Raw genomic sequence first — 12,798 nt, 5'->3', positions numbered from 1 at the left:
AAGTAACACACACACAAAGTGCTGGAGGAACAAAACAGGTGAGGCAGAATATATGCAGGGGAATAAAAAGCAGATGATTTGGGCCGAGACCCTTCATCAGGACTGGCAAGGATGGGGGAAGAAAACAGAATATAGGAAGGAGTGCAAGTCAGAAGTTGATAGATGAAACTATGAGAGGGGGAAGGTACTGGTAGTTGGGTGGATGTTGAGCTACGCTTCAGGTTTAGTCTTCCAGCCTGACAACATGAATATCAATTTCTCTAACCCAGTAATTTCTCCCCTTCCTCCTCCACTCTCTTTTGTATCAGCCCTCTTTCACCTTCCCTTCTCCTCACTTGTCCACCACCTCCCTCTGGTGCCCCTCCTCCTTCACCTTATCCCATGGACCGTTCTCCTCTCCTGTCAGATTTCTTCTTCAGTCCTTTACCTTATCCACCAATCACCTCCCAGCTTCTCACTTCATTCCCACCCACCTTACCTTCCCCCTCCACAGATGCTGCCTGACCTGCTGAGTACCTCCAGCATTTTGGGTGTATTACTCTGTTGTAAATTGTAATTATTAATAAAACCTTTAGGTTACTGGAGCTGTGAGGCAGTAGCTCTGCGAGATGCAGTGGTGATATCAAATGCTTACAAAAGGGGGAAAACTGCAGATGACAAGATCCTGGAGAAGGACAGACATTTCTTGTAATATTCAACTGTTCAGATTGCATCTGTGGAGAAAAATCTACTTACATTTCAGGCTGATGACATTTCAGCAGAGATGGAAAATGTTTGGAGCGCAAATGAAAGTTCAAAAGTTCATTGAGGTTTCTCTTCTGAGAAACAATTGAACACTTTTTACCACGATAAAATGGTCAACTCTATTAAGGTTGTTCTGAAAAAAATAAAGCCCTTTTGTATTTGAAGCATAGATTAGATAATGCCTTACTGATTGTAGAACCTAGAGCCCGGTGCATCTGCCTATTTCTGATTGAAGAACTGCACTAGGCACAAAATGGTTTACGATGGCAAAATAAATATGAATCCAAACAGAATTAAACGGTGTTTGATCCCTTGGGGATATCCTGAAAACGTGAAGGGCGGATGTTAAATGTACTTTCTTTACTTTTAATAATTGTTTCTGCCTTCGATGCGTATGTCCAACAACCTGGAAAATCCCATCAAAAATTGACATCGAGGATAAAACCAGTAAAGTCAAAGAGGATGGTGGCAGGTTAGAGCGTATTGATCTAACTTAGTAAATGGTGTAATGATGGATTGGATTATAATGTTGTATAGATTGTTTTGGACATCTCAACAATTTTATTTAGCGATTTAAGAGGTTGGGACCACTTCACTGTTGAACAGGTAATATCTGAACAAATGGGAGAGTCACTAACTAGAGCAAGTTCTCCAGTTTTATTTTAAAATAGTGTATTTGGTGATTTATTTACTTCCTTCCATCATGGATAACAGGCAAGTGATTTTAACACCGCGTGTACCAACTAGACCAAACGTAGACTGGGGGGCTTCCTTCGTCATGCACCTTCACTCTGTCTACCACAACAGGCAGGATTTCCCAGATGCCACCCATTTCAATCCTATTTCCCATCCCCTTTCTGACAGGTCTGCGCACGGCCTCCTCTATTGATACAATAAGGTCACTCGCAGGTTAGAGGAGCAGCGCCTCATATTCTGTCCAGGTAGCCTCCAACCTGACAGTCTGAACATCAATCTCTCTAACTTTTGGTAACTTCTCCCATTCTCCCCCTTCTCCCGTTTCTTTCTTTCTTTCCCCGTTCTGGCTCCTGTCTTGCCCCTTCTCTTCTCCTCAACTCCCTCGAGAGCCCCTCCTCCTTCTCTTTCCCCCATTGTCCACTATCCTCTCCTGTAAGATAGATAGATAGAGTGAATGTAAGCAGGCTTTTTCCACTGAGGCTAGGGGAGAAAAAAAACCAGAGGACATGGATTAAGGGTGAAGAGGGAAAAGCTTAAAGGGAGCATTTGGCAGGGGGGGCTTCTTCACGCAGAGAGTGGCGGGAGTGTGGAATGAGCTGCCAGATGAAGTGGTAAATGCAGGCTCACTTTCAACATTTAAGAAAAACTTGGACAGGTACATGGATGAGAGGTGTATGGAGGGATATGGTCCAGGTGCATGTCAGTGGGATGAGGCAGAAAAATGGTTCGGCACAGGCAAGAAGGGCCAAAAGGCCTGTTTCTGTACTGTAATGTTCTATGGTTCTATAAAATTCCTTCTTCTTCCGCCCTCTACCTTTTCCAATTGCATATCACCTCCCAGCTGCTCACTTCATCCTCCCTCCCACACCCACCCACCTAGCCCCTCACCTGGTTTCACTTATCTATCAACTCGTGTTCCTTTACCTCTCCCACCTCATTCTGGCCTCTTCCCCCTTCCTTTCTGGTCCTGATGAAGGGTCTCGGCCTGAAACGTCGGTTGCTCACTCCCCTCCATAGACGCTGCCTGAGTTCCGGCAGCATTTTCTCTGTGATGCTCTAGTTTCCAGCATTTGCAGAATCTCTTGTAATCAATTTTATAACCTTGCAGTTCATATCAATCACTCTTTGAAATACTGGCTCAAAAACTCTTCAGAGATACTCGGTTTTAATGCGCCAGACTTTACTTGCGTGAGAACTATCCAGAGACAGCAATTCCCTCAATCTTCCCATAAATTCCAAGAAATTTCAGCAAATTATGTTCTCTGCACCAGGTTTGGTTTTACACTCAATGACCAAAATACTAGTTTCATTCAAGCTGCAAACCTCAGATAGGGAACATGGAAACCATGGAATTAACCTCCTAGAAGCTGCAAATTTTTCATAAGTTTTATATTTTAAAATTTTTTCCTTATTGTCCCTTTTTCTCATTTTACCTCAATCCAATATTCCTACCTCAAATTTGCCTTTCACTGTAATTAGTTTGTGTTCATTCTGGATGATTTTCTCATAATTTTTCTTTAATCTTTAGTTTAAGGAAGGAGCGAGGCTGTAGATCTCCAGCTCCAGATGCCCAGTTGACTTTGGCAGTCTGAACAATTAGCAGAAATGAATTTGTGCTGAAGTTGGGTAAGCTCTGCGATTTTAGGGCTGCCTCTCCTCTTCGAAGGTTAGTGAAGCATTTAACCACTTCCATGTGCACACCGTGCACCTTGTTGGTGACATTAGTTGCTATGATGCACAACATCTGGGATCCTAAAATCCACAAACAAATTCACCTCCCAACTTTATTTTCCATTAAGAACATGCTCAGTTATCGCTACCTGTAGTTTAATTCCTTAAATCATTCTTGTTACCTGTCAGGTATCCTCTGAATGAATATAATGAGCCTTTCTGTACTGGGTATGCAACTGAGTGAATTCTGAAAAACTCCTTAAGATTCAAGTCCTTTTCTCCAGTCTATGCACACTTTTACCTCTCATATCAAACCACCATGGACAGTGTCCACTTTAAGTTGTAATTTCTCAGACTTTGTATCACCTGTTTTGGTCTGTTACTGAAACAAGGACCTTCCCCCTTCCCTACCTTCCTAATTTTCTTTTCCCATTTCCTCTTTCCCAGGATCCTTTTGCTATTTTAAAACTATCCACTCTAAGCACGGTGTAGTTTTCAATGGCCGCACTGCGTGCAGTCGACTAATGCTCTTTAGAAACCGTTCGACAACAGGCTTCTGTCTCAGTTAAGTGGCATGAGTAGTAGCTTTTCTCTTTAAGAGTTGTCCCAAGTGAGTGGCTGCCCTGATTAACCACTGGCCCAATTAGCCCGAACACATCTTACATCGTGATAATTACACAAAATAATCAAACTAATAGAAAATGCTATGAGGTCAGGCTTTTCTGTCTAGGCCTAGTTGCCCCTGTTCTTTATTGGTGAGCCATTCCCTTGATGTGCTGCCATCCACCTGCGAGTATGCTCCCCAAAATGATCATTCTTCTCTGTAGCTCTTACATTTTATTTTGCTTTCTGCAGTTGCTTTACCTTTTACTACCTCAGTGCACTATTGTAATGAATAGATCTCTATGAATAGTACACGAGATAAGCTTTTCACTGTATCTCAGTATGTGTGATGATATTAAACCAATTCCAAAATACAAACGTTTGTACTATAGGTTTAGAATTTCAGAAGTAAGACCCGGCAACATGGATGGAATAGTGATGTTTCCAAGTCAGGATTGTGTGTAACTGGAAGGAAGTTTAGAGTTGGTGGTGTTCCGAAGTATCTCCAACACCTTGCTCTAATTGGTTGTAGATTTTTGAGGTGTTTTCAGTTACCTAGGGGAGATACTGCAGGTCCAGATGTCAGTCATACTGCTCAAAATGTCAAAGGATTGAAGTTTCAGGGTGGAGACTGGGATGATAATCAAATCGTCTACTTTGTCTGGGATGCTGTTAAGGCTTCTGGAGAACTACTGGAGATGCACACGTTCAGGCAAGTGGAGATTACTTCCTGAAATTCCAAAATTCTTCCATATAGATGGTGGAAGGACTTTCCTGAAGTATTTTACTAGCCACCTCCAAGAACTTGTCAGCTCTGGAAACAGCAAGGAATTAATTACATGGTCATTCAACAACCAAACTCAACACATGACATTTCTGTGTGAACATGCTCTTGCAGTTTTACTCCAGTAAAGTTCATTCTAATCAAATAGCTGTGTATTCCAACAAATTTATATTTGAAAATCAGGAAACCGCAGGTTCTGGAAGTCTAAAAACAGAAGATGATACAAAACAGAGCCGAGCAGCATCTGACGGAAGAAGACCTACCGTTTTGGAGCTCGAGGACTGTGTAGGTGGAGGGATGTTTGCAAGGAACTGGCTTCTGTTTGCAGTTTGCTGTTGTCAATTGTACGTTTTGACGTTTTCTGAAGTGGTGTGCTTTACAATGTCGGCGAGAGAATGTGCAGCAACACTTGTGGGCTGCCCTCAGGCCCGCCTCAGGTGTGCTGGTTGTTGGTGAAATGACAGAGTTCACTGTGTGTTTTGATGCACATAAATAAACTTAGATCCTAAATTTTGAATCTGTGCGATGGAAAAATAGTTACCAATTCAGTAAAACTCTTTGTCAGAATAACTTCTGTAAAGCATTTCCTTTTCTTCAATTTCTTTTCATTTCTCCACTGCGAAAAGACAGAAAACACACCACACTGTTCTTAGTCTGTTACCTTCACTGTTATTAAAGATCTATCAATGAATTGCTTTCCTCTATATTCTTGAAAACATTCTTATTGTTTTGAAAATCGCTATTGAATCCAAATTGCTCTCGGCAACAGCTAAATTCCAAACCTTGGCATCATTGCTTAGGATACCTGTGTTTCCCTCCATGTCCCAAAGATGTGCTGGACGGTAGGTTTGTCAGGACTGCTGTAAACTACCCCTAGTGGCAGAGACTTAAAGTGGAGTTAACAAGCATGCGTGAGACAGAATAGTGCACAGGAAATGAAGTGTGGAAATGGGATTGGTGAGTTTGCTCTGATTGGGCCCAATAACTACCTTCTACAGTACTGTACAAAAGTCTTAGGCACATATAAAAAATATTCTGTAAAGCAAAGATACTTTCAAAAGTAATGAATTGATAAGTCTCTAAATATCAAAAAAAATTATTATAAAGAGCAGTAAACAGTATAAAAAATAAATCAAATCAATATTTGATGTGACTACCCTTTGTTTTAAAACTGCATCAATTCTCTCAAGTCCACTGTCGTGCAGTTTTATAAGAAAATCAGCTGGTAAGGTTGTTCCAAGCATTTTGATCAGGGTTGTTATCATGGGTGACTTTAATTTCCCTAATATTGATTGGCACTTGGTTAGTTCCAAGGGTTTCGATGGGGCAGAGTTTGTTAAATGTGTCCAGGATGGATTCCTGTCACAGTATGTTGACAAGCCGACTAGGGGGAATGCCCTACTGGATCTAGATTTTGGTAACGAACCAGGTCAGGTCACAGATCTGTCAGTGGGTGAGCATCTGGGAGACAGTGATCACCACTCCCTTGCCTTTAGCATTATCATGGAAAAGGATAGAATCAGAGAGGACAGGAAAATCTTTAATTGGAGAAGGGCAAATTATGAGGCTATAAGGCTAGAACTTGCGGTTGTGAATTGGGATGATGTTTTTGCAGGGAAATGTACTATCGACCTGTGGTCGATGTTTGGGGATCTCTTGCAGGATGGTAGGGATAAATTTGTCTGTGGTGGGATAAATGTGAGGAAGATAAAGAATGGTAGAGTGAAGGAACCATGGGTGACAAGTGAAGTGGAGAATCTAGTCAGGTAGAAGAAGGCAGCATGCATGAGGTTTAGGAAGCAAGGATCAGATGGGGCTATTGAGGAATATAGGGTAGCAAGAAAGCTTAAGAAGGGGCTGAGGAGAGCAAGAAGGGGGCATGAGAAGGCGAGTAGGGTAAAGGAAAACCCCAGGACATTCTTCAATTATGTGAAAAACAAAAGGATAACAGGAGTGAAGGTAGGACTGATTAAAGATAAAGGTGGGAAGATGTGCCTGGAGGCTGTGGAAGTGAGCGAGGTCCTCAATGAATACTTCTCTTCGGTATTCACCAATGGGAGGGAACTTGATAACAGTGAGGACAATATGAGTGAGGTTGATGTTCTGGAGCATGTTGATATTAAGGGAGAGGAGGTGTTGGAGTTGTTAAAATACATTAGGACAGATAAGTCCCCAGGGCCTGATGGAATATTCCCCAGACTGCTCCACGAGGCGAGGGAAGAGATTGCTGAGCCTCTAGCTGGGATCTTTATGTCCTCATTGTCCACGGGAATGGTACCAGAGGATTGGAGGGAGGCAAATGTTGTCCCCTTGTTCAAAAAAAGGTAGTAGGGATAGTCCAGGTAATTATAGACCAGTGAGCCTTACGTCTGTGATGGGAAAGCTGTTGGGGAAGATTCTTAAAGATAGGATCTATGGGCATTTGGAGAATCATGGTCTCATCAGGGACATTCAGCATGGCTTTGTGAAGGGTAGATCGTGTCTAACAAGCCTGTTGGAGTTCTTTGAGGAGGTGACCAGGCATATAGATGAGAGTAGTGCAGTGGATGTGATCTACATGGATTTTAGTAAGACATTTGATAAGGTTCCACACAGTAGGCTTATTCAGAAAGTCAGAAGGCATGGGATCTAGGGAAGTTTGGCCAGGTGGATTCAGAATTGGCTTGCCTGCAGAAAGCAGAGGGTTATGGTGGAGGGAGTACATTTGGATTGGAGGGTTGTGACTAGTGGTGTCCCACAAGGATCCGTTCTGGGACCGCTACTTTTCATGATTTTTATTAACGACCTGGATGTGGGGGTAGAAGGATGGATTGGCAAGTTTGCAGATGACACAAAGGTTGGTGGTGTTGTGGATAGTATAGAGGATTGTTGAAGATTGCAGAGAGACATTGATAGGATGCAGAAGTGGGCTGAGAATTGGCAGATGAAATTCAACTTGGAGAAGTGTGAAGTGGTACACTTTGGAAGGACAAACTCCAAGGCAGAGTACAAAGTAAATAGCAGGATACTTGGAAATGTATCAGGAGCAGAAGGATCTGGGGGTACACATCCACAGATCCCTGAAAATTGCCTCACAGGGTAATTAAGATAGGGTAATTAAGAAAGCTTATGGAGTGTTAGCTTTCATAAGTCGAGGGATAGAGTTTAAGAGTCGTGAGGTAATGATGCAGCTCTATAAAACAATGGTTAGGCCACACTTGGAGTAGTGTGTCCAGTTCTGGTTGCCTCACTATAGGAAGGATGTGGAAGCATTGGAAAGGGTACAGAGGAGATTTACCAGGATGCTGCCTGGTTTAGAGAGTATGGATTATGATCAGAGATTAAGAGAGCTAGGGCTTTACTCTTTGGAGAGAAGGAGGATGAGAGGAGACATGATAGAGGTATACAAGGTATTAAGAGGAATAGACAGAGTGGACAGCTAGCGCCTCGTCCCCAGGGCACCACTGCTCAGTACAAGAGGTCATGGCTTTAAGGTAAGGGGAGGGAAGTTCAATGGGGACATTAGAGGAAGTTTTTTCACTCAGTGAGTGGTTGGTGCATAGAATGCACTGCCTGAGTCAGTGGTGGAGGCAGATACACTAGTGAAATTTAAGAGACTGCTAGACAGGTATATGGAGGAATTTAAAGTGGGGGGATATATGGGAGGCAGGGTTTAAGGGTTGGCACAACATTGTGGGCTGAAGGGCCTGTACTGTGCTGTACTTTTTTATGTTCTATGAAGCCTTGCCGTTAAAGGCACGGTTACCAATGGCGAAGTGACTTGTTACTCCAGATGTAATACAGCACAGAAATAAAACACAGTAAGAGAAAGAACACAATAATTAAAAAAAAACAAAATAAATAGCAATACTTAAGATAGCTTATATCCATGGATTAATTATTTGTCCATAAAATGAAACCAGGCACAGGAGTGTTTGTATATACGGTGACTTTGAGAGGAAATAATGAAGTAGTGTTGGTGCGGGGTGTGGTGTGGAGGGGCGGGTTAGTGGGTGGAGATGTTGATCAGCCTTACTGCTTGGGGAAAGTAGCTGTTTTTGAGCAACACACACAAAATGCTGGAGGAACTCAGCAGGCCAGGCAGCATCTATGGAAAAGAGCACAGTCGACGTTTTGGGCCGAGACCCTTTGGCATGACTGTTTTTGAATCTGGTGGGCTTGGTGTGGATGCTACGTAGCCTCTTTGGGACAAACAAGGAGGCTAGAAGTCATAAGATCCAGAAGTGCTTTCACTCATGTTGTTATGAGTTTGACATATATGTTGGGTAACAGAACTACTGCTGAATGCTTTTTTTAGAATATTATTTGTTGGCCACTCTTTGAGGAGTCTGATCTATCAGCTTCTAAGTTTCCTATGTGGCTGAGGAGTTGCTTCACAAGAAATGGTGAAAAATTGCCACTGGATGAAGCAACCGGTGAACTGCTGCAAACTGCCTGAGTCCTCGAGGGTCACGTGGATGCAGTTAGGGCCAAACATGAGTCAGTCTGCCAGAACACTCTGTAAAAAGGTATGTGGGAAAATGCTTTGGTTTGTGATTATATTGGTTGCTTTTTGTCAAAAAAAGGCTATTTTTAATTAAATGAGTATAAAAGTGCCTCCGAGAAGTAAACAGTGGATGAAGCTGTGAAGCCTGAAAAATTAGTAAAGTTGTTTTACTGTGTTTTTGTGAGTTCTGAATACTTGAATTTCTAACTTCAGGCAATCCAGAGATTTCCCAGTGTACAAAGGTTTTATTTACAGGAAGTGCAACAGGTAGATAGCATTTTTCACAATTTGTAAATTTAGATGCATCTTTTTCTCATCAGAGATTCACACAGTAATAGTGACATCATAACTGGTATTGTTACTATTAATTGCTGCTTGCTACTTTGAATTTCATGTAATTACTCACATAATCATGCGATTTTAAAAAATATGTACGGTGCTGTGCAAAGGTCTGAGACAGATATATGTGTGTATTTGTCAACGTAGAGCAGAGAGTGAATTTGTAAATCTGGTGGGTGTAAAGGATGTTGGAAATGGTGAGGGTGGTGGGCTGCAGAGGGGATATGGGAGGGGTGGTAGAGAAGGAGTGCTGGGGTGGGTGCAGACACACCCAGCCTTGAGGCATTGATTCCAAACAATTGATTCATTACATAATGTCCCCCTGGTGCTTCCCACTCTTTCCCCTCTCCCTTCCCCGTTTCCCAACCATGATTCCCCTCTCCCTGTTCCCTTCCCCCTCAGACCACAATAAGGACCCAAATCAGACTCAGGTTAATCATTGCTCACACAGGCCATGATTTTCTTTTTTCTTGGCGGCAGCAGTACAGTGCAATACATAAAATTACTATGGTACTGTGTAAAGGTCTTAGGCACCCTAACTACATACACTTTGCGTGCCTAAGACTGGGGCACGGTACTGTGGATTTATTCAGGGGACTAGGACTTCACAGGCTAAACCAGCATTTGATTGCCCATCCCTAGTAGCCCTTGAGAAGATGGTGGTGAGCTGCCGCCTTGAACCATTGCAGTTCCTGAGGTGTGAGCCCCACACTGCTGCCGGGGAGAGTTCCAGGACTTTGACCCAGTGGCATGAAGGAACGGTGATACGTTTTCGAGCTGGGACACTGTGCAGCTTGGAGGGCAACTTCCAGCTAGTGAGGTTTCCATGTTTTTGTTGCCTTTAGCTGACAGCGATCATGTTTTTGGAAGGAGCTGTCTGAGGAGTCTTGGCAAGTGGGAGCAGTGCATCCTGTAGGTGGTACTCACTGCTGCGACTGTACACCGGTGGTGGAGTGACTGAGTGACGTGTCTGACAAGCAGCTGCCAAGTCCTGTACGGTGTATTCTTGACGGATGTTGATGATGCGTTCTTCCAGGCAACGGGAGAGTGTTCCACCACACTACTGGTGTGAGGTTTGTAAATGGTGGACAGGCTTTGGGGAGATAGGAGATGAGTTATTCTCTGCAGAATTTCTAGTCTCTGACCTACTCTTGTAACCACATTGTGTACATGACTACCCCAGTTCAGTTTGTGGGTGGTCGACGATAACCCCCAAGATATCGATAGAGGGCATTTCAGTGATGGTACTGACACTGAATGTCAGGAGGTGCTGTTTCTCTTGTTGGATGTTATCATTGCCCAGCTCATGGCATGAATGTTACTTGCTATGTGCTACCTACCAGCGCCAGGCCGGGATGCCATATTCAAGTAGGCTGACAAGACCAGTGTTGTTGGCCGAATCAGAGGTGTTGATGAATCAGCATATAAGGAGGAAGCTTACAAATCAGACCGATTGGTGCCATGACTGTAGCCTCTACTCAATGCCAACAAGACCAGGGAGCTGATTATTGACTTCAGGAGGAGGAAATCAAAGGTCCATGGACCAGTCCTCATTGGGGGATCAGAGGTGGAGAGGGTCAGCAGTTTTAAATTCCTCAATGTTATTATTTCAGAGCACTTGCCCTGGGCCCAGCACATAGGAAAGATGGCAGCACCTCCAATTCTTTACGAGTTTGTGGAGATTTGGCAAGGCATCTGAAACACTGGCAAACTTCTATAGATGTGTAGTGAAGAGTATATTTTCAATGTTCCCACAACTGTGGACTCACTTTCAAGGACTCTTCATCTCATGGTCTCAATATTTATTGCTTATTTAGTTATTATTATTTCTTCTGTGTTCGCACAGTTTGTGTCTTTTGCACACTGGTTGAATGCCCAGGTTGGTGTGCTCTTTCATTGATTCTGTTATGAGTGTTTTTGTATTATGTATTTATTGAGTACGCCGTCAAGAAAATTAATCTCAGGGTTGTATATGGTCCTGGTCTTGCTGCAGTTGGTCATGGTCCATTTTCTGATGACACAAATGTAGATGGGACAATTAGGGTGTGAGGAGGGCGCAAAGAGCCTGTGAACGAATGTAAATAAGTTAAGTGAGTGAGCCAGCAGCTGCACCGTAGGAAGAATGAAAATTTGAATTATCATTTAAACAGAATGCTGCGGTAAAAGTGAATCTGAGCGTTTTGAATGAAATACAGAAAGTTATAGTGTAGGCACAGCATATAATTAGGAAGGACAAGGTAATGTCGGCACGTTCACGGACAAGAACTCACACATGTACTGGGTACTTTCAGCTTCAGGATGCTGGGGTGTTGGCATAATAAACAATATTCAACAACTATGAGGAATAAAGAATTATATAAAAATAAAGTTCGAGGTTAAAGTACGGATATGAAGTAAAATGGGCATAAATTGATGGATACCATCGGGCATTTAAAACGTTCGTGTTTACAAAGAACGGTGAGCTTTCCCAACTCAGCCTGTTACTGAAGTCATGGAGTCACTGGAAGTTCTTGGGGCACTTCCATTCGACTTTGGTGGCTATGATTCTTTGCCATTCCGTCCTCATTTCCAGCATAATCAATGCATTCTTACCCCCAGACCGAGTTCCTGGACGGTTTTAGACGCGACACAAGAAGCTCCATTAATTTGTCTGCAGTTTGTCGAAGGACTGCCCCTGTGAGCGGTGGCACAATCTCCCGAACTGAAAGCTCTCAAACATCAAAGCAAATTTATTATCAAAACACGTTGACCTCACCTTTGCACGCCATTCACTCTGAGATTCACTTTCTTGCAGGCATCCTGAGCCGAACAAGAAGAGCGATAGGGTAACTACACCCAAAGACTGACAAATGGGCAAAAGACAAACTGTGCAAATACAAAATAATAAATATGTTATAAATAATAGATAGATAAGCACATAAACAGATAGATAGATAGATAAATAAATACATACATACATGCATACATAAACAGATAACTAAATAAATAATACTGAGGACAGGAATTGTAGAATCTTTGAAAGTGGGTTGTGTTTAGTGATCAGTTCTGTGTTGGGGCGGGAGAAGCTATCCGCGCTAATTCGTGGTGATGTTGTAAAAGAGGATATTGAACAGAAATATCGGTCCCAGTTTCACAAAGATATCACGTGATTACAAAGAAGGGTAGCTCGCCACCGTCCCAGTTGTCCACATCCATTTCCCTGCTGACCGAATCAATAATACCGCGGCATACTATATTGAAATTATGACATTCATTTCTGTTTTTATAGGCCTTCTTCGACCCTTCTTGACCTTTGCTCTTCAATTCAAAAACCTGAAGTCCTTGCATTACCCTCATACACGCTTCCACCCACTCTTGAAAAGCCTCCGCTGCTCCACCTTTTGCCAGGAGTCCATTTTAATTTGATTGTTCATCCGAAAAATTCCTTTGATTCCTTCCCGCTTTAAAAGAGGGCTTATAAATTCAATTTGTTTTT

This window comes from Hypanus sabinus, chromosome 11 (genome assembly GCF_030144855.1).
Source record: "Hypanus sabinus isolate sHypSab1 chromosome 11, sHypSab1.hap1, whole genome shotgun sequence".
In the NCBI taxonomy this organism is placed as follows: Eukaryota; Metazoa; Chordata; class Chondrichthyes; order Myliobatiformes; family Dasyatidae; genus Hypanus; species Hypanus sabinus.
This window is presented reverse-complemented; position numbering follows the sequence as displayed.